The 23,336-nt window shown below is 44.0% G+C and overlaps 1 long non-coding RNA gene across 1 annotated transcript in view; it reads left to right on the top strand.

The window, feature by feature from the left end:
* The window catches only part of LOC139697970 (uncharacterized), a 251,866-nt gene that overhangs the window by 89,397 nt on the left and 139,133 nt on the right, over window positions 1–23,336 (top strand). The window contains exon 2 of the long non-coding RNA XR_011702837.1: window positions 12,673–12,950. This is a non-coding gene — a long non-coding RNA (uncharacterized lncRNA). The remainder of the gene's footprint in view (window positions 1–12,672; window positions 12,951–23,336) is intronic.

Genomic DNA, 23,336 nt, shown 5'->3' with positions numbered 1-23,336 from the left:
ATGGTAGCATAAGGTGAAAATTGATCAGTCTGCGGCATTATTGTGTTACGATCAAAACGTTATGAGTAATTAATTTACTTTAAACATCTTACATTCTCCAAACTGTCTTTTTCACGTGGAGCCAGGAAGGAAGAAAGTTATTTTTCCACCGTTTTGAAAGTCATGTGGCGTAGTCTCTAAGTCTTGCTGAACGGAATAATTAGTCGAATTGGAGCAACTACGTCCCGCCTTTTTAGATATAATCGCTGGAAAATCGGCTCACTTTTTAAAGCGTGGAATCCCGGCACTTTTGCGAATATCTTGCGTCCGGAAATTCTGTTCCGTTATTAATTTACAATTAACGTTCCGGAACCATTACTGAGCTGTTTAACTCGAACATATGGTGACTTCCGAGAGATGAGACGATCCAAAGCGCACATGCCATTCGAGGAATTAATTGAGGGGTTCGTAAATCCTCATGTTCCCATAGAAGCCTTATAAAACCAATTTTAAAACGACTGCATCCGGCCAGCAGTGACAGAGTGATTTGATTTAATGTTTAAATATCAATTGGTAGCTAGGAGACGTTAAAATCAGGATTAGAGGAGTCCACCGATCAACATTTAAGTATTGTTTTATTGTCGTCATCCGTTTTTCAATCAGGAGGGGTCATTCTGAACGTTGCTTTCGGCTGGTCAATGCCAAATAATCACTTAAGTAACGCATGGAACTTAGGTTAAAAAAATAATGCCGAGACGTGGCGTGGAGGTACTTGAATAATCGTAAACTTTTCTATTATAAAAATAACTATAATCCAGCTCATTTTGACATACTTACCCCTCATCAAATACAGGCAATGCCTTTTTGTGTGCTTGTGATGGTGGCTAATTGTAAGTACGAGGACGAAAGGCGTTCTTTTAAAGTTGTTTCAGCAGTGAAAAAGTGCGAATATGGGTTGTTCATTTAATTTTTTAAGAATTCGCTATGTTTCACATTTTTTTCCAAATTGACTGACCGAAAGAAAAATTTCAAACTTGACTGGACCAGTCCTTCCGGCCTTAATCTTGTCTCAGTAGGGATTTAATGTGGGGACTTCTAACGGTGCCCTAAGCTCATTGATAAAAGGAAATTAAAATCAAGTACTTATGTAGACAGCTGACTCTCTCGTTCCACGTAGAAACCTTTCAGATAGAAACTTCATAGATACAGACATCGTAGGTCTGTGGTTTTCTTATTCACTAAAATTTCTCTGATTTCCGATTGAAAATATCTTAAAGCGTATCGTCTTCTTTGATTTTTTCTTAAAATAAGATGAATTCGTTTTCAATATGTACCTAATTATTTATAAATTTAGTGATGCGTTTATCACATGGGGATATCTCTTCCTATAGTGGTGCTGTGCTGTAGAATTCCGAAATAAAAGAAGGGTGAAAGGCATTTGTAATGTTCCTTCGTATCGGCTCATTGCTCTTCTCCTGTTAACTCATTGGCCATGTCTTGTTCGGTAACCCGCATGTGGGAGACGCAAAGCTACTCATCAAGGCTGCTAAGGATGCAGTCCATGTGGCCCTATCAGTTACGTGCCATCCACTCATTCCCTCTGTTCTCTTAAAATTCATGGCGGTAAATAAATAAGGGCCGGGCTGTTAAGAGTACCAGCCCAAGCCATAAGAGAGGAGAAGTCTTCGTGGTTTCTGAATCAACATTACGCAACTTGCAATTGTTTCATTTTAAGTGCTCTTAATATGGGATTTTATTGAAGGCAATAATTATATGCACTTATTTCTCATGCCGTAAATGTCATACTTCTCTTGTGAAATATTTGATCATTGAAATTACGAACAAGTGGGTTATCTCATAAGCCAATATGCAGCAAGTCGTATAAGTCACGTTGTGTCATTAATATGATACTGTTACAGAATTATATTCTAGAAGAATTGGAGGAAGTTGTCACCGATGGCGGCTATAAAAATGTTATTATACTATTTAAACGATGTAAAACTTAGGATGGCTTAGGCGTTCAACAACCCAGTATTTTCATCATTAGAACCACCACTTCTAGCTTGAAAATATAAGGTTTATGTTTTCGGAGTTGCGTTTAGCCCCTTCCTTAATGTGCGCCGACGGATTAGGAGGGCCTTCCTCGAACTATAACGGCTGGCAAGTGGTACTGGGTCGCAGAACAGGACGGGGAGAGGGCATGTGCCACCTGGGATGCGTCTTCGCAGCTGAAAAAACGCTGCCCCAAATTTGTCCGTGGCACATTAGCGAAAAAGTCTCAGCCCGGAGTTATCTCGAGGAATACCCGTCGTTGGTTCGCGTTGTGTTCCAGCGGTTCGTTCAATCGACAAGTTTGCCGTCGAATAGCTGCCTACCTCCCCCCCCTTCTCTCTCTTTCTCCTCGATCCCTCCTCTTTATCCCCCCCCCCCACCTCACCCAGGCTCCTACTTTCCATCCAACAGGAGCCAATGGCTCAACGTGCCCCCCGGGCCCGAAAAGTTAAGACTCAAGGTCAGCGATAATAAAATTCTCGCCTGAGCTCTCTTACGTTGTGATGCGAGATCGTCAACTGAAAACGAGCCCAGAGTCGGGCGTCGTGATTCAGGAGTTCTCATTCTCGCTCGGGAAACGTTTTCCGTTTCGTCAGGGATCGATAGGCTTTCCCTCTTCGTCGCCCGTGTGCTGTCCGGAGGAATAAGGCCAGCAGACAGTATCCGGCCCCGGTGGATGGTTCCGTCCCGACCTACTAACGCCACATAATCTATCTACCCCCAATTAGATAGCGCGTGGGTTTACTTTCCTCGAGCCTCAGCGATTCACTTGTCAGTGCAGGAAGACATGCTAATGAACGGCAATTGGTCAGATGAGGTGCACGCGCCAGGAGTTTTATGTTTGTAACACTGCTCGAAACGTCTGTACTGCGTCAAAAGAATGAGTTGTCTTAGGTGAGATGGGTACGTCTGTTGCCAGGGATGGGGCAAAAACTATTCGACCTTCGCCCTTGGTGTCTGCTAAAATCTGTGTGATATTAATTGTTCAATTGCGACATTCGATGAGAAAACAATTATTAATGTGGTGGTGATGCATTGGTAAGTGTCGATTATATCGCTGTGGTGTGCCGATAATTCGAGAAAAACCGAGCAATGTCGCAATGGTCGTTAGAGGAAGCGATATTGATATTTTTGCTATCTTTTCCGCCGTCAGCAGGGTCATATTGAAGATAATTATCGAACCACCATGTATCGGTTTTAGTAATATCATCCTCATCGACATAGTCGATAAAGCAATGTCTAAATAGTGTAATTCTATCGTCATATCGCACATTCCTATGTACTCGAAACGAAAATTACTTTCACACGCCCTTTGGAAGGGCACTTTTGCGCATAACACCCGGTTCACCGCCGTCGCGAGTGCTCGCACCCTGAATTACGTGCACAGGACATGTGCCGCGAGATTCCCCGGCCCGGTGGTATCCTCCTGCTAGTCATTCGGAGAAAGAGCAGGTGGATTCAATACGGAAGGGTCTTCGTCCGCCCTCCCAACTTTCGATATTCGAACTGGTCTTAGTGGATTTTAAGCTGGCCCCCGACCGTTACGTTTCAAAAGGTGGGGGACCCTCCGCCTAACGCACCTCGATAAAAGGCCCGTGGTGTTCCATCGATAGCGGGTCCAAGTGAAAATTCATGAGGCGAGCGTAACTCCGCGTTCGGGAAATAATGAGGCTGTGGGAAAGGGGGGGTCGTCTATTATAATGGCATCTCCCCATTCATGAATTTTCATTCTCTTTTCGGGCTCCGTCGCGATGGACTCACTTTCGCGTTTAAGACGTAACGGGACCGGACTGCCTTGGAGCAAACGGAATTCACAGTCCGTTCTGCAAAACATGGCGGCCTCCGTTATGGGTGCGGCGGGAGCGACACGCGCCCGGTTAGCAGCCAAAACGGTTTACTCGGAAAGTGGTGATCTCATCTCGTCTCCTGCTTCGACGGTGTGGCATTTACCGCCGTTCATTGGATTCCGGGTTGGATTATTTGGATGCGTTGGAATCGTTTTGGAGGCGACGGTAACGGTGGTGGATAATTAAGATGAAAAGTTGGATGAATGCATTCTGGGGAGTGGAATGTGTAAAGAGTACTTATGGTTCAGGACTAAAGAGGTTTATTACACGACTGTCTGCGGTCACGGCTCCACCTAGAATGGCGGAATTGCCAAAGTGGAAGCCCCATCATTCTAGAAAAATGCAAAGCAGAAGTCCGGAAATTGTCATTTAATATACGAGTAATTAAAATGGCAACTAATAATAATTTTACGAAAATTATTGAAGTATGCGGAATTGAAGGTTATTGTATAGTAAAATGTCTCGTTGTCATGTTAGGCAAGTTTAGAAATTTAGCTGTGGTGGTCCTTCGTGCTCATGCAAACCTTACTAGAAACGATACACTAATAATAATACGAAAAGGTGAGAGATTGCTTTTCCCTAAATTGATTTTCTTCGGTAAATTTTTGAAATCGTTGAATTAAACTTCATTTATCATTTCTTCTACCACTTATTTTATTGTATTCTCATCATCATCATCATTAGTATATCAATCCTATGATTGGTCAACTGAATTCCTCCATTTTTATATATTCAGTGTTGATTCCCTCATTTTCTGATAGCTTTTCTATTTTACTTCCTATTTAATTTATTATTCAATACGCACTTATCTCTTGGTCTTACTTGCAGGACTTACCCTTAAAAGCTCCCTTCTCTTGTGTTTTTAACTAATCTATTGTACCTGAAGGTGTGTCCAATCCATCCTGATCATCTTTACCGCTGAGTTCTCCAGATGGTCCATTACTCATTTTCTCTTCAACATACTTCCTCAGTCCTCCGCATTCTCCTCCAGCATCATGTTTCAAAGGCTTCTGTCATTCGCTGTCCAATTTACCGAAGCTCCATGTGTCTGATCCATTGAGTGTCGTGCTCAACATACACGTTTTGACTTACTGATTCTTTATTTGTAAACATAGAATCTTTGGACACAGTAGTCGCCACTTCTTCTTGAAAGCCTTCCTAGCTTGAGCTACCCTTCGCTTGATGTCGGTCAAACATCTTCCATCCAAAGTTATACTACTCGATATATGAAGGGTTATATACTTGCTCTGTTTTCACTCATCTAATTTTTATATCCGCCGTCGGTTTCTCTCTTCCACGCAAATAGAATGTATTCTCGGGACTCATTTTTCATGATTACCCCTTTTTTCCAGTTGGTCACTTGCCATCCTTAAGCTGTTTTTTGGGGTGGTTCATAATGAAAAATGGACGATGGGTTCATCAAGTGGAAAGTTTCTAAAACTGGTAGTTTTAGAGCATGGCTGAGGCTTAGGTCTCGTGCTAGACAAAAGTGAATGACTTTCGACAGGATTTTGGGATGGGTGTAGTAAGTACAAGTGTACTCGTATAATGAGAGCAAAACAAGCGAAACCTCTACATTAATCTAAAGTGATTAAACCAGAAATGCTTGTGCATAAAAGGACAATGAGAGGCGGTGAATTTGGAACAGACCACTGTTAGATGGACCCCAAAATGGCGGAAAGGCAGGTATCATGGAAGTTTAAGAGCCCAAAACCAATTTAGGGGAAAAGTAGGCAAGTTGCTAGACAAAAATTTAAGAATGGAGGCTTTGGGATAAGCTGTCCTCAAAGTAGGCGAAATGGGGCAAATGCATCGAAAACGGAAGTGTGAGTGAGGCTTCGGAATGTTTGGAAGGAATGGTTTTCGAGTGCCCCGGAAGCGTGCGTGGGAAAGTTGTGGTCGGGAGAATTAAAGGTGATGTTTGATGGAATGATGGGAGAAGTGGAAGAAATGTCAGTGTAGAGGAAGTGGCGTGTAAGAAGACGATAGCGTGATAAGGGGAGGGATGTCAAAATGTCGCAAAAGAACGCAGGGAAGGAATACAATTGACAGGGGTAATATTAAAATAGATAGTAAAAGTGTAAAATGATTTTGAAGGGGTCATGAAGTTTTTTCTTGGGAATAGTTAAACGAGGAAATGCTATGGATGATTGAAATAAAGAAGAATCATGGTATTTCGTAGGATGAATTCGGAGACTCAGGGGGAGGGGGCGGTTTTAAGAATCACCAACAATGGTGTTGTGGAGGATGAAAGTAAGCCAAATGGTAGAGTTTGTCAATATGACTGCGGGGAAGCTGATACCAGTCGATATGAGGTCGTAAAAGTAATGAAAATTTTAAAATGATGAGAAAGCTGCAGGCGTAATTGGTATATTCGATGAAATGGAACAACGTGGGTGGGGGGGAGTGACAAATTATTCGTTTATGCGAATAGTTCACTTCTGTTTGCTAATATTAATTGTACCAAACGATTGAAAACCTGCAATAGATGCACCTTATTTTATTAAGGACTCGTTAGTAATATGGCACTCGTTAATTCATTGGAATATAGGCGGTAATAATTTGGACTATACCGGGGAAAGTGTTCATTAAAGTGTCTTGTCCAAATTCGGAAGGTGATGGCATTGGACTAAATCCGGCTAGGGCAATGTGGCTTTATGCGTGGCAGGAAATGAGCGAATAACTTGTTTGCACGGCAAGGACATACTGTACCACTAAACCTTAATTTGACTTTGCACAATAGATGTACTTTTTTATGTTGGGCCAAAGGCATGTTATTTCATGACTCTTGATTGAAATTATTCAAAATAATTTCTATTTTATTATATAATAATATATCATGTTTTATTTCGCTGTTTAAGTTGTAATTAATTTCCTACGTGCTGCTGCGGTATATATTTGTTCGTACCTCATATGTTGATTGATTCTAATCCAATGCATTAACTTTTCTTTGTCAATTGTAGTATCTTTAAAACCGGACAGGTATGCTTCCAAATTACCGTAAGTTTCACATCTGTTTTGTTCGTAAATCCATATTATTATTATTGAAGTACTTGGCGCCTCAGATGTATAATTTATCGCATATTATTCTTTGGCAAGTGTTATTTTGTATTAGTAGATTTGGAGATCGTGTACGACAGAATAAACGAAGAAAAGTTGTGGGTGGTTGGGAGAATGCGCAGTTAATTGATTGCTATAAAATTGTTGCATGTAAATGATAATGCAAGTGTTAAGAGTAAATAAATGGGTTCTTTAGCGTCTGGTTTGAAATAACGAACGAATAAGGAACGAGGATGCATAATATCACCCTGGCTGTTAAAAGCTTTTATGTGTACATTTCTGAGATATTGATGGAAAGATTATGTGAAAGGATTACGACGACAGGTGGACTGATTGAAGATATAAATCTCGTCGGTGATGCAGCGATGCTGGTTAAGAGGTCGATGCATCTCCGTGGTACTCTGAATAACTTCAATTGAGTAATGGGGAAGCTGAAATTGATGCACAATGCTTCTAAACCGAAAGTAGTTGTGTTAGATAAGGGGAATGTTAGGAAAAAATGCACGGTGATTGCAAACGGCGAATTAATTGAAAATTGGATGAGTTTTCATATCATACCTGAGTGTTTTTGAAAGATGGTAGAGTGAGAAATAAAAGATGAGGGATGTGAAGGTTAATGTCGGCAGAAACCTCTACGGGATTAGGTAGGATATATGAAGAAATAAATGCTTGAGGTCGTTTCTGAGGTAGCAAAAGAATCAGGGGGATCGGGATGGTACGGTGACTAACGCACAGGCTGCACACCGTGTGGGTCCGGGTTCGCATCCCGGAAGCGGCAGATTTTTTTCTTGGAGAGCACTTGGGGAAACTTCTTGACGTCCTTCGGATGGGACGTTAAACTGCGGACCCCTTGGCGGTTTTCGACAAAAGTAGGCTAAGGCCGACGCCGGGTTTCTCTCCACCCTTCCTTTCCCATCCATCCCTAATGGCGCAAATGACCTTAGCTATCGGTCGCCTCCCCAAAACTACTACTACTAAAAAAAATCAGTGTATAAAAATGAATTCCTTCCTACATCGTTGTGCAAGTGAAACTTCCCTGGGTGGGCATTAAGGTGGAATATGTTAGTTGGGCATGTGGTACTATTGGAGCGCTGTTGGCAATAATATGAGAGATCGGTTGATGAATGGGTGGATCATGACAGAATTCGATTGGATGCGCCGACATAGGAGTCTAAAGAAGTGTGCTACGCTGGTTTGGTCACGTCGAGTGAGAGCGGAATCGCAGATCAGATGTATAAGGGAAGAGTAAATGGTTTGATGCGTGACACGTAGAAAGGGTTAGGTCGCGAAAATCATAGGGCGAATGGAAAGGAATAAGTGTCAGGAAGAGAAAAACGAAGCTTGAATCACGTAATAAATTATTCTCCTAGTCTGTAGGGTTTTCCCATGCTCAAAGCGCCGAAAATGTTTGAAAGAAGCAGAAGTGTCTGTAATTGAAGGACTGCGCGAATTAATAAAGTAGGGACTTGACAGTATTTACTTCGTCATTGAACGCATGCATTTGATTTTCCTTCCCGCATTATTCTAGAATCACTCTAGGAGACGTGGGATTCTTGAAAGACAGGTCATAATCAGAAGAAAGGAAGTATTTACATTTGCCATGTTGTGAAGGGTAGTTCCCGTGTGCGTTCGCAAGTGGTAATAAATTATTATTATTTTGTTCTTAGGGTGATGCAACGCTGCACGTGGCGTGAAAACGTTGTGAGCCTATCAGCAGTTTCTAAAATCGTTTTTCCTCCGTTGTCTGACGTTCCTGTAATTAGGTTTCCTGGAGTGTTTAGTAATTGAAATGGTGATTACGCTCCCTTAGAAAAAACCGCCCAAGGTGTGTAGATAGGCATTCGGTTCGGCTCATTTGCGTCTTCTCCTGCGTTTCCTCCACGCAATATATTTCCAGAAGCTCTGTTGTCGACTGGAAAATATATCACGCTCAGTTTCTTGGACTTAAGTGTGGAGGAGAGCTTTCGAGTAGGAGTGGAACCATTGCACCCAACACTCTCATCAACCCTTGACAATGTGAAGATAATTTTTCCCACTGCTCTCTACTCGTTTAATCTCCTTCTGTGCTATTCATTTATTCTTGAATGCATAACATTCGCCCGTGACAACAGTTGGTGTATTACATTTACATTCTCCAACTTTATCGTTTGGTTCTTCATATCAATTTATCATTATTTCATCGACGTAAGCGCGTGATGGTGAGTTATCATGCGTTCTTAGACACAATCACCGAAGCATTTTGATGCGGCTATCATATTTTGTCCACATTAGCCTTATTTCGCTTCGATTCGTTGTCATCGTTACTTCGCGAATGCACAAAGTTTCTTCCACCGGAATAACTTGTCATAATCTGTGCGTTAAATGTATTTATTGCCGTAATTTCCCAAACATTTTATTTGCTCAATTCTAAGTTCTATTGCTCAGTTTAGAAACTTTAATAATTTTGAATAATTAATGAAAATTCGAAACCGTCCGTCTCGCTGCTGGTTATTTCTCGGAGGGCAAAATATATTTTCCACAAGAGCCCCAGCGGTCGTGTGCGAACATGGGACCAATGCCCATGTTATCTCCCCAAATTTTCAAAAGCCTCGAACAAGTCTTTTATTCGGTTAAATGTTGGTGAGGAGAATGATAAAATAATTATGAGTTATCATTTCAATGACGAGAAGGGAGTTGGGTAGAAGTGAGAAATACTGGAGACGGACGCACAAGGATTAGGGTATTATTTTAATTTTACAGTTAGGCTGACAATAGTTACTAGAATGAATGTGAATACGCTTACATGTAAACGGGTGGATACGAGTTGATACGAGTATCGACTACCAGTATTTACCCACCTGGGCACAAAACTTTGGAATACATGCCCCGGATATATGCCAAAATTGGTACACTCATAATCTATTCAAACATTAAACCCACAAATTGCTATTACAACTTGATTTAACGGAATAACCGACCGCTAACCATTGATATTGCCTCAATTATTTAAATGATCCCCACCTCTGGTCTGAAGATGCATCCTGAAATACCATCCGCTTATTTTACACCAAGCGTTTACTTCCAGAGATCGTGTAATATTAAATTTCTTTTATTCAAATGATTATCGATGATGCTCTGAGAAGATATCTTAATTTATAAAGGAGATACGAAATTTTAACTCGTAAATTATTCAAACTGTTTTTTGGCGAGAAACGAAAATAATACATCCAAAGAGGGCTTTCTACTACGACTAAAAATCTCGAGGCCATAAATCTTTTCCCGACTTCTAATATATTTTTGACGACTATAATATATTCTGGGAGCGGCGAAATTACATTATAGAGACGACTTGTAGTCCGCGAATTCAATTATATCAATATCGTACTCAATGGCAAATAAGTTCTTAACCTTTTAATCAATATTTTATGGCCAAAATCAACCAAGAATGATAGGCCATAGAGTACCGATATCCGTAGGTTTACCAGCGGTTATCGGTAAAACGCCCTACTACCGTCACCTGAAGCCGCTAGTACGAGAGAATGATATCTATCACGTGATATTCGTGTAGCATATAGGGCTACGTTAAAATTTAATGGAATTTCGCACGATGTGACTTGGAAACATTTAATGAGGTCATAATGGTGTATCTCGAACACTTCTTCGTAGGTTAAGAGTATACTTTCTCTCTTTCGCATGCAGTCATTTTTCGAATTTATTCGGCCCGTGGTAAACCTGCGCATAACCGTAACCACTGATACCGGGGGGGGGGGAGGGGCGACTGTATGCTAATAAGTCTTGAGCACTGTGCATACTCGGTCCAGGAGTTCCGCAAGCCAGGAACAATCTCAGGTCCCCGTTTTGGAACCTCACATGCGTGTACGCGCATCATCAACCCATCGCGAGCGCGTCGCAGTTATTTATTTATCAGCCTCCGAGTCCACGTCAGAGAACAGGGCGCCCCACAAGCCTTATTGTTTTTGTCCTCCGGCCTCGCCGCACGAGCGATCGCTGGAGTAGACTGGTCGCGTTTTGGTTGTTTATTTGATTAATGGAAAGTGCAAGCTATGGTGCTTTCATTTGTATTTTTTCCCCCTCTCTCTCCGACTCTCGAACTCTCCCCATCCCCGTAAATCCCCCCCCCCGTCGCTTTTCCCCTCACCCTCCCCTCGCCCGTACTCGTTGGTTAGGTGGGCGGAGTGGCAGGCGATGCGGTCGCGAGCGCCTCCACGGGGGGAGGCGGCGAAAGGCCGCAACACGACACCTTTCCCCAGTCCATCCGAGGGGGGGAATTCAGTTTAGCAGTTGTTGGCGTAGCGTGCGCTGCTTGCCTCTCTTTCGGACAAGCCAAACGACCCTCAAATCCTCCTGAAACACCTCCCTCCTACTCTCCTCGCGAGCCTCCCCAAAAATCTCCCGAACCATTCATATTCTCACCCGATCGCGAAAATAATTCGCAACCTCACTCCCGTTCACCGCCCCGCGGTGAAATAACCGTGGCAAGACGTTTTTTGACTCGTGTGTATATGTGGATTATATTCGTAGCCAACCCAACTGAGTGTTTTCGTCGTCCACGTGACTCCCGTTCGTGGAACCAAATCCCCATTTTTCGATCCCTCCTTTCTTCGGAGCTGTGAGTTTTATCCTTGGATCTAGTGGATATATATCAAGGATCTGGTTCAGTGCGACCGGCCGTGCGTTTCAATCCCGGACACGTGGGGCTTGAGTCCCCAGGACGGGATGTGTGATGTAGTGGAGGCAGAGGGGTAGATAAAACTAAATATATCCGTAAATACAGAGTAAATGTGATTCGCTCTCCGTCGGAATCGTGCTCCCCCCTTCTCCCCGGGTCATTTCCCTCGTGTCATATTGCTGCGGAGGGATAGTGATACTTGGCCCGTGTATGTGTGTGTGGTTGTTAGTGTGTGCGTTTGGGATGTAATTTCGCGATTAGGGGCTAAAATAAGCGTATCCTGATATATCGCTTTGGGAAGAATAGGTGATTCGCTGTTAACCTCTCGCGCGCTGGGTACTCGTCCCATGTTCGGGATCGGTCCGGGGTGCGTGGCAGGCGGTGCTCGGGCCCATCCGCCGCCGGCAAGCGGCGACGGTCCATGGAAGGCGGCGGGCGTTGCGGGCCCGGCGGCGGCGGTATCGGGTCGGCGGCAGTGAGGAGTGGAGCCGCGGGGGCGGAGGGGGCCGCGGCCCCCGCTCCCGATTGATCGTGTACCGAAAGCGGTAGCACGCTCTCCGCACGTACATTTTCCCGTCCCTCACCCTCGCTGCGGGCCATAGGGTCTCCAGGATTTTATTTGGCGAGCGAGTGTGCATTTGTGTTGGCCATTTTGTGTGTTTTCGAATGTGCTCTGGGGAAGGGATGTGGCTTTAAAAGTGGGAACTCGTTTCCTTCACGTCCTGTGGATTTCTTGGGAGATAAAAAGGATCAGGGGGTGGATATAGCCTGTGTTCCTCGTCCTTTGGTTTCCGGCGTGCAGGAATTTTGAAAAAAAAACTCGTCCAAAGTCAAGTCGGGATAGATTCTCCTCGCGCGCGTCTATCCAAATTGTCATTCATCCTCGTGTTCTTTGGTGTGTGTGGTGTGTGTGTGTCAGTGCTTCAGTGAGCTCGCCCAGTGCTAACTTCTCAAGGTCGAGCGTTAAAAGTAAAATATTCATAGTTTTGTATGGATATATCAGTATTCCGGTGTCTTGCGTGTCCACGGCGTCATTTTACCCCGGGCCTTGTGTTGAATTTGCAGGTGTGGGCCACCCACAGTCTTTGCCGTCGCCCCTTTGGCCGTGAGGGTCAAGCAGCGGCGTTGGTGCCGAGCCGGTGTTTTAGTCGGTGTTGGTGCGGTGGCGTCGTGTAGCGGCGGACGACCGCCTTGGTGCGGTGATGCCACTGCGGACCCGTGGTGGTGCATCTTGGGCAGGACGGTGGTGAGCGGCGGGGTGCTGGCGTTGATTCCGGAGGCACCAAGATGATGGGCGGTTACTGTAATGGACCCAATCCGCTTCTCAAAGGAACGCTCTCGAGGTACGTGTTGCGTTTGAGTATTTTTTTTACAAGGCAGCCGTGCCCTCCCTCATCGTTCCCTCTTCTTCTTCCACGCGCAGGCCGACCGTTTTTCACAACGGCCGCCCGCCCTCCCCCCCATTCTCCGCAGTCCTTCCTCACACGGGCCTCCTCCCTCCCCGGTTCCTGCCCTCCCGCCTTCTCCCTCTCGTCTCTCTCTCTCTTTCTTTCTCTCTCTCTCTCTCTCTCCTCATCCCGCGGCTTCCAAACAGTTTGCCTCGTCTCCCCACTCCCCCGTCCGACACCACAGGTGAGGTGGGTTCGAGCCAAAACAAACCTGTTATTGTCGCCCGAAAATGGCTCTCAGATTGACGAATACTCAAGTTTCCAAGCGGGGAGATTTTTTTTTACTTCTCTTTACGCCGCGAAGGCGTTCCGCCGCCGCGTGCGTCTTCCTCCCGCCGGACCGAAGACGAGTTTAATAATACGGGCTCTTGCTCTCGCGGGACTTTTCGGTCCTCCCCGTCTCGTCGATGGTTATTGCGATTGGGCGGTCGGGTGGGTTTTCTGGAAATTTCCTCCGCCGGTCAGTCAGGTCCAGGTGTCCGTCGTCGAGGCAGTAAGTCTCTGGGAATCAACAAGGCAGAAACGGTGGTGAAACAGTACTTGACGTAATCGTGTGATTTCTCAGGATTTTTCCTTTACGGACTCGATTTAAAAAGGCTCGGAATAATTCGAAATGAAGTATTTTAAATTGCGAGCTTGACTCCAGTAAATGAGCCCTAGTTTACCTTCGTCCGTAACCAATCACTTGATCGGCAATCATTCTTGTCTAATAATTAGTCGTTAATAATTATTCATTGTAACGGCATTACTCGATGGTCTAGGAGGGGGCTAGGAAAACATTCCATTTGATAATATTTTTACTGTCTCGGTCTAGAGTTCGTCCGTCGCATAAGGTCACCAATACATTTCATATAATTATGTTCTCTTGAAGAAGGCGAATATGTTGTCATCATGTTCGTGTTAAAGAATTATAAATTTAAATTAATAAGTTGTTTTGTTTTACGTCTCACTATGGAGAGATTTTGTTATGAAGCCTAATGTACTACATTTGTTTAGCGTTTTGTAAATGTATTCTAGTTATGTTGGATACTCCGTTGTCGATCAGTTTAAGCGTATGATACCAGATTGCTGTATATGTTTGTGAAATCAAACCAAAGCTGAATTGGGGAATGATCACCAATCAGAATTGGTTGTCGGTGAGTCTGACGTGATTATCAGGAAATTCACGAGAAACATCCCTCTCCGTAGGACGTTTGTAGACATTTCAGGATGTCTGTTTATCGCCAATTCGAAAAGGCGCACATCGACGATACTGTGCATTGACTACGTGGCTAAAAGATTAGCAATAGATTTGACCAAGTATTTTATATCGATTCCGCATGGTTGGTGGTGTTTTGAAGTAAAGAATCCAGAGCATTGATCGGTATGAGTGATGCAAACAGACACACTTCTATTCATTTGATGTTATGCTAAACACAAGAGATACAAATGTTGGGGGAGAAATCGTTACATAAATTGAAATCGCTATAAATGTATTTGAAAAAGGTAACGGGACGCCAGCATGAAGAAGACAAGATGTCACGATACCCGGGGGAGGTCTACGTCTGCGCAATGCTCCTCAGGTCGACGAACGGAGATTTTGGGACGACGGCCATGAATAATGTGTGGCAGAAGTGTGTAATGGGAGATGTGACTAAATACCTCAGTGTTTCCTTGTGTTTGTGGCGTCGTCGCGAATTGTTCTGGGAAAAAGGTGGTCCTCTGTGTCCCCCGCCTCGAGCGTCTCAATTTCCGACGCCCACATTCCTCTATGCCAGACTAAATCGATGCATAGTGAAATGCCAACTGAGTTTTTTGTGATTGCCCCGGAATGAAGTTCCCATCATTCTGCCACGTGCGTGAACGCGTACAAAATCCTAATGAGCTCTCGAAAACTCGGAATTACTGTATTTATATATATATATATATATATATATATATATATATATATATATATATATATATATATATATATATATATATATATATATATATATAAAATAATTACCGCCCGACGGTCTCTTTGCTGTCAGGTCACACCCGCTCTCCCTCGTAAATTGGTTTTCGGATAAGTCCACCAATTAATAAAACGTGCGTCGATTCGCTAAGAAATTGATACGCACCATCCCATCCCACACGCTGAATTATTAGTTCAGACTGTCGGAATATGAGTGCACCCATGTTTCATTATGGAGGTTCCGATGAGTTTCGTCGCTGCGCCGATACATTAGCGCGGACTCAGGTGGCCGATCGTAAATACGCAAATACGTGGTGGAACATTTGGCAACAGCGTACCGCTGCATGCGAGTGCGCCCGTAAATGCATCCGGTCGCAATTTTCCCTTTTATACTGCTCCAGCCAGCCGACAGTTAACGCCCCTACGTGTCATTGGGTATATCTCCTTAGTATTGCAGATCTTCTTTTTGTGCGGCGCTGAAATATTATGTCCCTTGGCATCTTTGTCATGGAGTCAGCAGATGTTTCTAGTCAGAGGTCTGATCCATGCGTTGTTCGAAGTACCTACATCTTGCTCTTCAGCTTGTTTTTGTTCCCTTAGCTCTGGCTTCTCCTGCTCTTATGATGTTTTAATGACGTGAGTGTTACCTTGAACAATGATTTCCTCCTGTATTTGATTCTAATGACCTTTACGGAGCTCGTCTTTGACGAGAAGAAATTCTTAGTCGAGATTCGGTGCTAATGATGCACCCGCGGGAGATAAGTACGTGCGGGCTTTGACGTTTTGATATCGCTACGTAATGTCTCTTTGGGAAATGTAAAGGATGGGAGTCGCTCATTCGGAGCTTGTCAAAGAAATTTTCTATGCATGATTAAAACGATCCGAATAACCGCCACGACCGATGGATAGAGTCACGGACGAAACTCGTTCGTTAGTGTCGTAATTCTAGGCTCCATACCTGATCATTTTCGTTTGGTGCCAGGTTGTTTTCGTAATAAAACCGTGTCGAGCGGGAATCCAAAACCGGTTATGAGATGCCTCTCTTATTTTACTGGTCCTTTAACAGGATTATAACTTAAAGCTAAAGTTATTTCCCATATGGTATGCTTTAATTTTAGCAGGTTAGGTCCCAGCTCGGTAATAGCGTTGTTTCATAAAATATCTCTCGTTTTCCGTTTGGAGGTGAAGACAACCAGTCACATATTTTTGTGGAATGCTTAAACAAGTATTATTAACCTTCGCTAAATCGATGATGTTGTTAATATACCCTCGTAGACTAATATACCCCATTAATATTTACCCCGTCGACTGTACCCAATGAACCTCTAAAGCTTCCAGTTATCCTGTTGAAAATGAATGTAAATTACTTGTCTTCTGGTAATTCTATTATCTCTTGTGTTTCGGAAATGTGGAACCAGAAGTTCTCTCCTCCGCTAAGCCCTATTGGGTGGTTGACGGAGAGGCCGATCAATCCAGCGCGTAATACGTGCGGAAATGTAATTGAAGCTTTTGTCTTTTACATCACAGTTGACAATTGTTTTAAAGGGTTGGTGACGTTGGTGGAAGCTAATGAAACCTGGCAATGATTACGCTGCACATGCGGTAAAGCTCTTTTATTTATGCTGTCTAAACATTAAGGCAATAAATGTCCCCGTCTCTTGCAAGCCAGCCTCGAACAATGCCTCGGCATTCTTTCCGTGCCAGTTACTCGGGGAGGGTATGTTCTGTCGATGGCGAGTGTCATTCAGCCGTTGCATATTCGTCGACACTGGTCTGCATATGAAAAAATTCGCAACCACCTGGCCGCCTAAAAATGCACTTACTTAGTGTATGAAGTAAATTGAAACGTAAATGTTTGGGATTCCTCTCGTTTTGGGTGTATTTCTTGTTTACTTTTTACCAGCTTTGATCAAGTGGGGCAGTAAATTACCTGACAGCGTATGATTAATTATCAGTTTATGTAAAGGACAATATATTGTAATTTTGGGCTGTCATTGGGTTTAATAATAGTTTCTGTATTTGCTTAAGGAAGAAAGATTTCGAACGTGTATTCAATTTCGTTGGAATGTGTTATTATGAGTTCTCTCGTCGGGATTTTCATTCGTGTAAAAAACTTGAGGAATATTTAGTGTGCTTGTTATTCTGCAACTTCCATTACGACTGCAAATAGGTGTTGCTTGTTTTCTTGGAAAGCGTTCAATTCTTGCTGAAGGAATTCACGCCGACCGAAATGATTTTTTTTGCTGGGCTGTTGGATTGTTACGGTGTTACTACTGCCTTGGAATACAGTTTTTTGAACGGTTTAATTATTTTCAGGTACTCAGGAGCACTCTAGCACAAAAAAATGCTATGTATGTTCCATTTTCGAAAATAAAAAGTTTGAATGGCAATAGCCTGGCTGTAATTAAGAGTGGAAGCTGTCAGTCTGGCCTCTCTCGGAAAACATTGACGCTCTTGCCCGCCCGCTTGAAACAAAATTAGGTGCGAGTTACGTCGATGATGAAATGTCAAACATGTAATAGATTGCCATTTTGAGTTCTAGCCCGAGGTGAAACATATCCCGCGGGTGAGCAAGCGAACCGAAATTCGGAAGCAATGTGGGCGGTTGTGAAATTAGGAAGAATGAGATATGGAGAAAAAAACAAGGAATTGGAAATCATCCGCGTCCGTTCGTTAACTATGTCTCGGGAAACGATTGCCGCCCTAATGAACGCGCCTGTTTATAGGCCACGCGAGTGATTTTCCAGAATGCATTGGGTCTACGCTACGGCAATTACAGCGCGTCGGGCGTCTTGCGGACCCTTTTGATGGTTTATGGATCGCTACATTCTCTCCCTCTCTCTCTCTCGTCATGTCACTTGTATGGATTCCCGTCGCTTACATTGTTTTAAGACATTTTAGGGTGGCCTAGTGTACTCAAAAAGTTAAAATGGAGGGTAAAAGGGGTTGGGGCAATTCTTCCCAGTTCAATTATCAACCAAACGAAAGAAAATAATTGGGACCCCTGTCGTGTGACTCCTTGACGTTTTCCAGATGAATCCATACCCTTGCCATTTGCATTTGAAGGATCTCATTGGCCTTATGATGCGCCTTTTATTTAGACGGTAGGGTCTCGTTACATTGATTTCTTATTCTACGCCGAATTTCGTCGAGGAGTTTCCGTTTCGCATTTGTCTTTGTTGCTGGCGTTCTCTTTGACAGGCATTTTCGCCTAATACTCTTCACAGTTTCAAGCGCAGGGTAATGCCATTTTGGAGCGGAATACTGTTAATTTTGTAGGGAAAAGATATTTATCCTTAATTTACCTCTGCGTTGTCTGTGTGGCACTGAGGGCACCAGATGATACTATGCCTCCTAACTTTCAATTTGTTTCGTTAGAAAGTGTTGGACTCTGAAACATATGATAAATGTCATTACAGTACGGTTAGTTGTTTTTCGATTACGCCACCTAGGAATTTTCTTTTGTAATCATCGTGGGTGTATTCGCGAATACCTACAGAATAAAAAGTGGTTTTACAAAACTTCCCAAGACTCCAACCGCCCCTGGTAATACCCCGTGTCATTTTATATTCGACTTAATTGCCCCGAATCATTTATAGCACTCCAATCCTGCTCTTATAAACTGAGGTTAAAGATGGTTTGAGGATTGGTCAGGTTAAGTAGACCAATGAATCGTTTATGTGGCGTGATTCAATATTGATACAATGCTCATACCACAATTGGAAGGTCTTCGAAGTTTGAATCGTGCGCGTGAATTCTGCAGTTCGTTAATTTTTTTTTCAAGAGCTGATAAATTTTGCTTCGCTCCATTAGGTGTGAATCGACGGGATTTTCATTTTGCTCGAGCAATTAGCATTCCGCATTTTTGGTGCCATCAGGATTTCTTTTAGTAACGTTAAAACTTACATTTTGGATGCCTTTATTGTTGGCACTATGTTACGCCGTTCTTTTAAAATTCGAGAGAATTTGGGAAAGATCACCTCTGTTTGCACATCCTTGCCGTTTGTGGGAATCGAACTCGCGACCCTCCATTTAACCTGCAAGACGCTAACTAACCGGGTCGACCGGTTTGGAATCGATGTTAGAGACAACGAAAGAATCGTAGGATGGCGTAAGGATAGAATAAGTGTGAGACGCAGAGAGTAGTGAAATAGACTCAAATCCTGAAACTTAAGTCATCTCCCGAAATGGGAAAAGAAATCAACGGAGCTTCCGTCTCCGTGAGGGACACCCGAAATTACGAGTATCGGTAGTAACCATGCGGGTGAGGAGCGCGATGGAGTTGGTGCCTTTACGGTGTTCTTTGCATTGTTTCTTGTTGCAAAAATGCGGAATCCTGCCTTGACCCAAGATTTTTTTTCCGGCGACCCCATTCCATTCGCTGGGCTTACTCTCTGGGGCCAGTGTCACAGGTTTTTGGCCCAGGTTTGATACCATCTGGACTGATTTTTGTTCTCGAATCGTTCCTGTTGGCCTTCCACTTGGATCCTCTAGTATCTCTTTCTCCTAGCAATTCCCGAACTCGTCGTGCGCACCCGGTTCTCCGTGGCCTGCTCAATTACGCTCTTTCTGCCTTGAAATCTCTGCTGGAAGTCGTTCAGCCCGTAATATCAGTGCGAGGAGAAGGGGTAAGCAATTGCGAATAATAATTCTTATCTCCTGACTTACTGTCATCAGGATTAAAGTAAATCACTACACTCTTCGATAAATATTGTTTTTAATTGCCAAGCCAATTTGCCAATTGCCGATTTTAATTTCACCCGGGGATTAATATTTTGCCAATTATTCTTTGTCTTCTGTTAGAATGTTCGTAGTGGATGTCGAATGTGGTAAAAAAATATGGGTCTTACTTCAAGTCATTGATTTTTGTGAACTCTTTGTGATTAATTTTTAGTGTTCAGTTCTCTGTAATATAAGCTTTAGCACATTGCAGCCCTCAGCCTAATGTAAGTGATGGGTGGGCAATGGCCTTGCTATTGATTTTCGTCGCCCTGTTATGTTACCGCATGGATAATGAAGGGTCACGAACGAATTCCGTGCGTAATTAAGCTCTCGAATTGCTCCCCGAATGTGATCAGACAGAGAAGTGTGGGTAGATGCAAGTAATGAAAGCCTGTTCATGTAACTCCTCGTGTCGAGTCCCTTGATAATTAGGGGAAATTCCTCACTTGCGAATCAAAAGCTTCGGAGGTGTGCGGTAAGTTGAATGTCCTCGATTCGGGAGTGAAGTGTGTGCTGCGTGATACCAAGTATCCTCATACGTGATTCGCTACTCATATTGCAGGGATAAAAAAGTGCATTCACGTTAATGGTGAATGAAGATCTGAACAGTGTAAGAGAGTGAGATTTTTTTGTCCTTGAAAAAGATAGATAGTAGAGGGGACTCATTATTACGTATCGATTCTTTACTTTTCGTCGCAAGTGCGTAGTTATCAATTTAGGGAATGCGACTGGTTTCTTAAAGCTCTCCGTCCGAACCTCATTTCCGAAAATCTTTTAGTTTGTTCCAATTGTATTCCAATGTCTGTTGCATGCATCAAATCTGGGGGTTCCCCTATTTAATCTCTTCCGTTCACTTTTACCGCCTCAGCTCTCACCAGTAACTTTCCCTTTCCCAATTTCTTCAGCTATCGCATGTATCTCTCATGAGTATACGTATCTCGTAGGTTTCTTTTGCCGTTTTATTCTTGTCCGCGGAATCGTTTCTTCACTCCGGCTTCTTGGAATCCTTCGTGAGCCTTTTAGTGATTATATCCATCAATCTCGAGTGAACCGAATGCTTATTGCCTCCCACCTTCTCCTTGATTCCCCCGCCCCCGCCGGGATATGCACTCGCTTTGGAGGTGGCCGTCCACGCCTAAGCGATAAGCGGTTTCTCATTTCGAGGCCATCGTTTCGTGCTTTCTCGCGCTTTGAGGTCCCAAAATACTGGACGGCTCGCAAGCCTCTCGAAGTTTCCTCCCATGCCGGAGGGGCCCAATTGTGCGCGCAATCTTGTTTGTCCCAGCGGAGAATTCGATTTCGAGAGACTGCTTTCCTCGCCGTTGTTTTGTGTGTCAACGCGAATGAATCGTAAAAGTCGCGTCGGAGAAATGGGTCCGCGCGATGACGTTGGCGACATGAAAGAAAAATGTCCACCTTTTCATATCGAGAGCACGCCGCCTGAGGCCAGTGCAAGCCACATCATTTTCTAACTCCCTTAAAAATTCTTGTCTCTTTATTTTCTTCTTTTTATTCATAAGGCAGTCAGGTGGATATGTTTCCTTGAGCGCGCACAAGTACATGGTTAATGCCTTGGCCATCCATTTTCCTCACCCCCTGACCTCTTTCCCCTGTTCCCGTTGGTCGTGACCCACTGCCGTGCTGCGTTCGCACGGGCGCTGCCGGCGAGCCAGACCCTGTGCGTCCGTCCGTCTTTTTAACGTCCCTCGGCACACGGCAAGGGGTTAGGCGGGGGCACTAAAAACCCCGGCCACCGTCGTGTCCACACCCATCCTGGGCTCGGTAAATATTTTATGCCGTTTCCCAAAACACATGCTCGCAGTCTAAGTAAAGCAGGGGGTTCTCGTAGGTTGGCAGAACTCGCTGGAATGCGGAACCATTCCAAGGGTTTATGCCCTACGTTTTCCATGACGAACCCGTTTTCGAGCATATGTGCCAACGCTGTTTTGAATCTCCGACTGTGTAAATTATCGAATGCTACATATATGCATGATTTTACGAAAAATGTTTAGCATTCGGTGCAATGTGTCGCCCTAGTAAAATTGTGGTTAGAGAGGAAGTTGTTCGGAGTTGTATTTTTATAGCTGCCCGTGGTTTTTGCCGTAAAATATTAAGTATGAGCTATAGTCCCAAGCAAGTGGGCAATCAGTTTCAATGATAACTGAATCTTGTAATGTGGGCGCAACTTGCCCGGGATTCAATCAAATCAAAGCGGGTAACTGATGTGTTTAAATAGGCAAATGTCAGATGTAAAAGGTGTCAAGTTTGAAATGGACCTGTAAATAATTGGATTGAAAGTAAATAATTACTTTTATACCGCAAACCTTGTTGATTTATAATGGAGAATTGCGATCATCATTTTAGCGAAGTATTCAGACATAGAAAATGTGACTCGAAGCAAGAAATCGGATCACTTTCAACACCTTGCTACTTCCACAACTTTTAAATATTTATCTCACCCTGCTTTGGCTAAATAGTTAAGTGTTTTTATTCTAATAAGAGATCCCACGGATTCGTATGCGTTCTTTCTTTCCTAGTCTTTTCCACAAGCTATAGTTTCGTAATAGCTGCATGTCATTCGCATGTTTCAGGAAGATTGAGGAATAATTTAATTCAATAAGTGTAAATGACCGTGATGGACGAAAATGAAATACATTTGCATGGCATGTGAGAGTGCTCTCTATTGTTGTCAGTGCGCTACCACCACCCACGAATATTGTAATCAACTCGCCGTCATTACTCGCCGTTACCATTCCATTGGCGTAGTTTTCAAGAGAGGAGCATCCGTCTGTCATCGCCACTTCCTTCCCGTCATGCCGTGCGCATCGTGGTCGATTGTGGGAGAATGGCAGCAATTCATTATCGGAGCGAGTGTGTGCCGAGCGACATTCATCAAACCGTGTGTCTGCCCATTCTTTGGACCCGCGGGAGGAGGGGGGAGGTGGGAGTCGTCTGCGCCTCTGGCTCGCGATTTCCTCCACTTTTTCACTCGAGGGAATTCTCCCTCGCCCGAAATTCCGGTCAAGGAATTCCCTGCTAAACTGACAACAGCTGTGAGGCTCATAAAAATGCAAGTCAATTCATATACCCTCGCCAAGTAAAACGTTTTACGGTCGGTGGGAAGGCGTCCTTCCGGTGACATCTAGAGCATCGCCGTGCCTTCTTTGGTGAATCGCGAAGTGGATTTGACCCTTTTTTTCTCCCCCCCCCCTCCTATACCTCCCCTCCTCTGCTCCCTCGCCCCTGGAGATGGCGAAATGAAATTGCTTCCTCTTCCTTTCTGACACAATGTTCGGTGCCTGCCTCGTGAATGATTCACGTTCTGCAAGCGACAAGTGTGGACGGCCCGAACGTTTCACATCATTGCTCTCGCGCGCGCGAGCCTGTTTGTGTGTGTGTAAAGAAAGAGAAGAAAATGGTCGAATTTCTCAATCGTTCGAGATGCATAAGGGCGTTGTGGGACGGGGGGGGAGGGAGAGCGAAGGGGGGAGCAGGGTTGCGCGCGTGTGTTTGTGTGTGGGGAGAGGCCCGACTCTCTTTGCCTTCCGGCGCTACCGGATCGATATGCACGCAACTCTTGCTTACGAAAGGGGTTTGTGGAATTCACTCGCTGGGATATATTC

This window comes from Hetaerina americana, unplaced genomic scaffold (assembly GCF_022747635.1).
Source record: "Hetaerina americana unplaced genomic scaffold, ioHetAmer1.1.p SCAF_8, whole genome shotgun sequence".
Taxonomy (NCBI): Eukaryota; Metazoa; Arthropoda; class Insecta; order Odonata; family Calopterygidae; genus Hetaerina; species Hetaerina americana.
The sequence above is the reverse complement of the archived record's forward strand: the minus strand, read 5'-3'. Positions and strand labels throughout refer to the sequence as shown.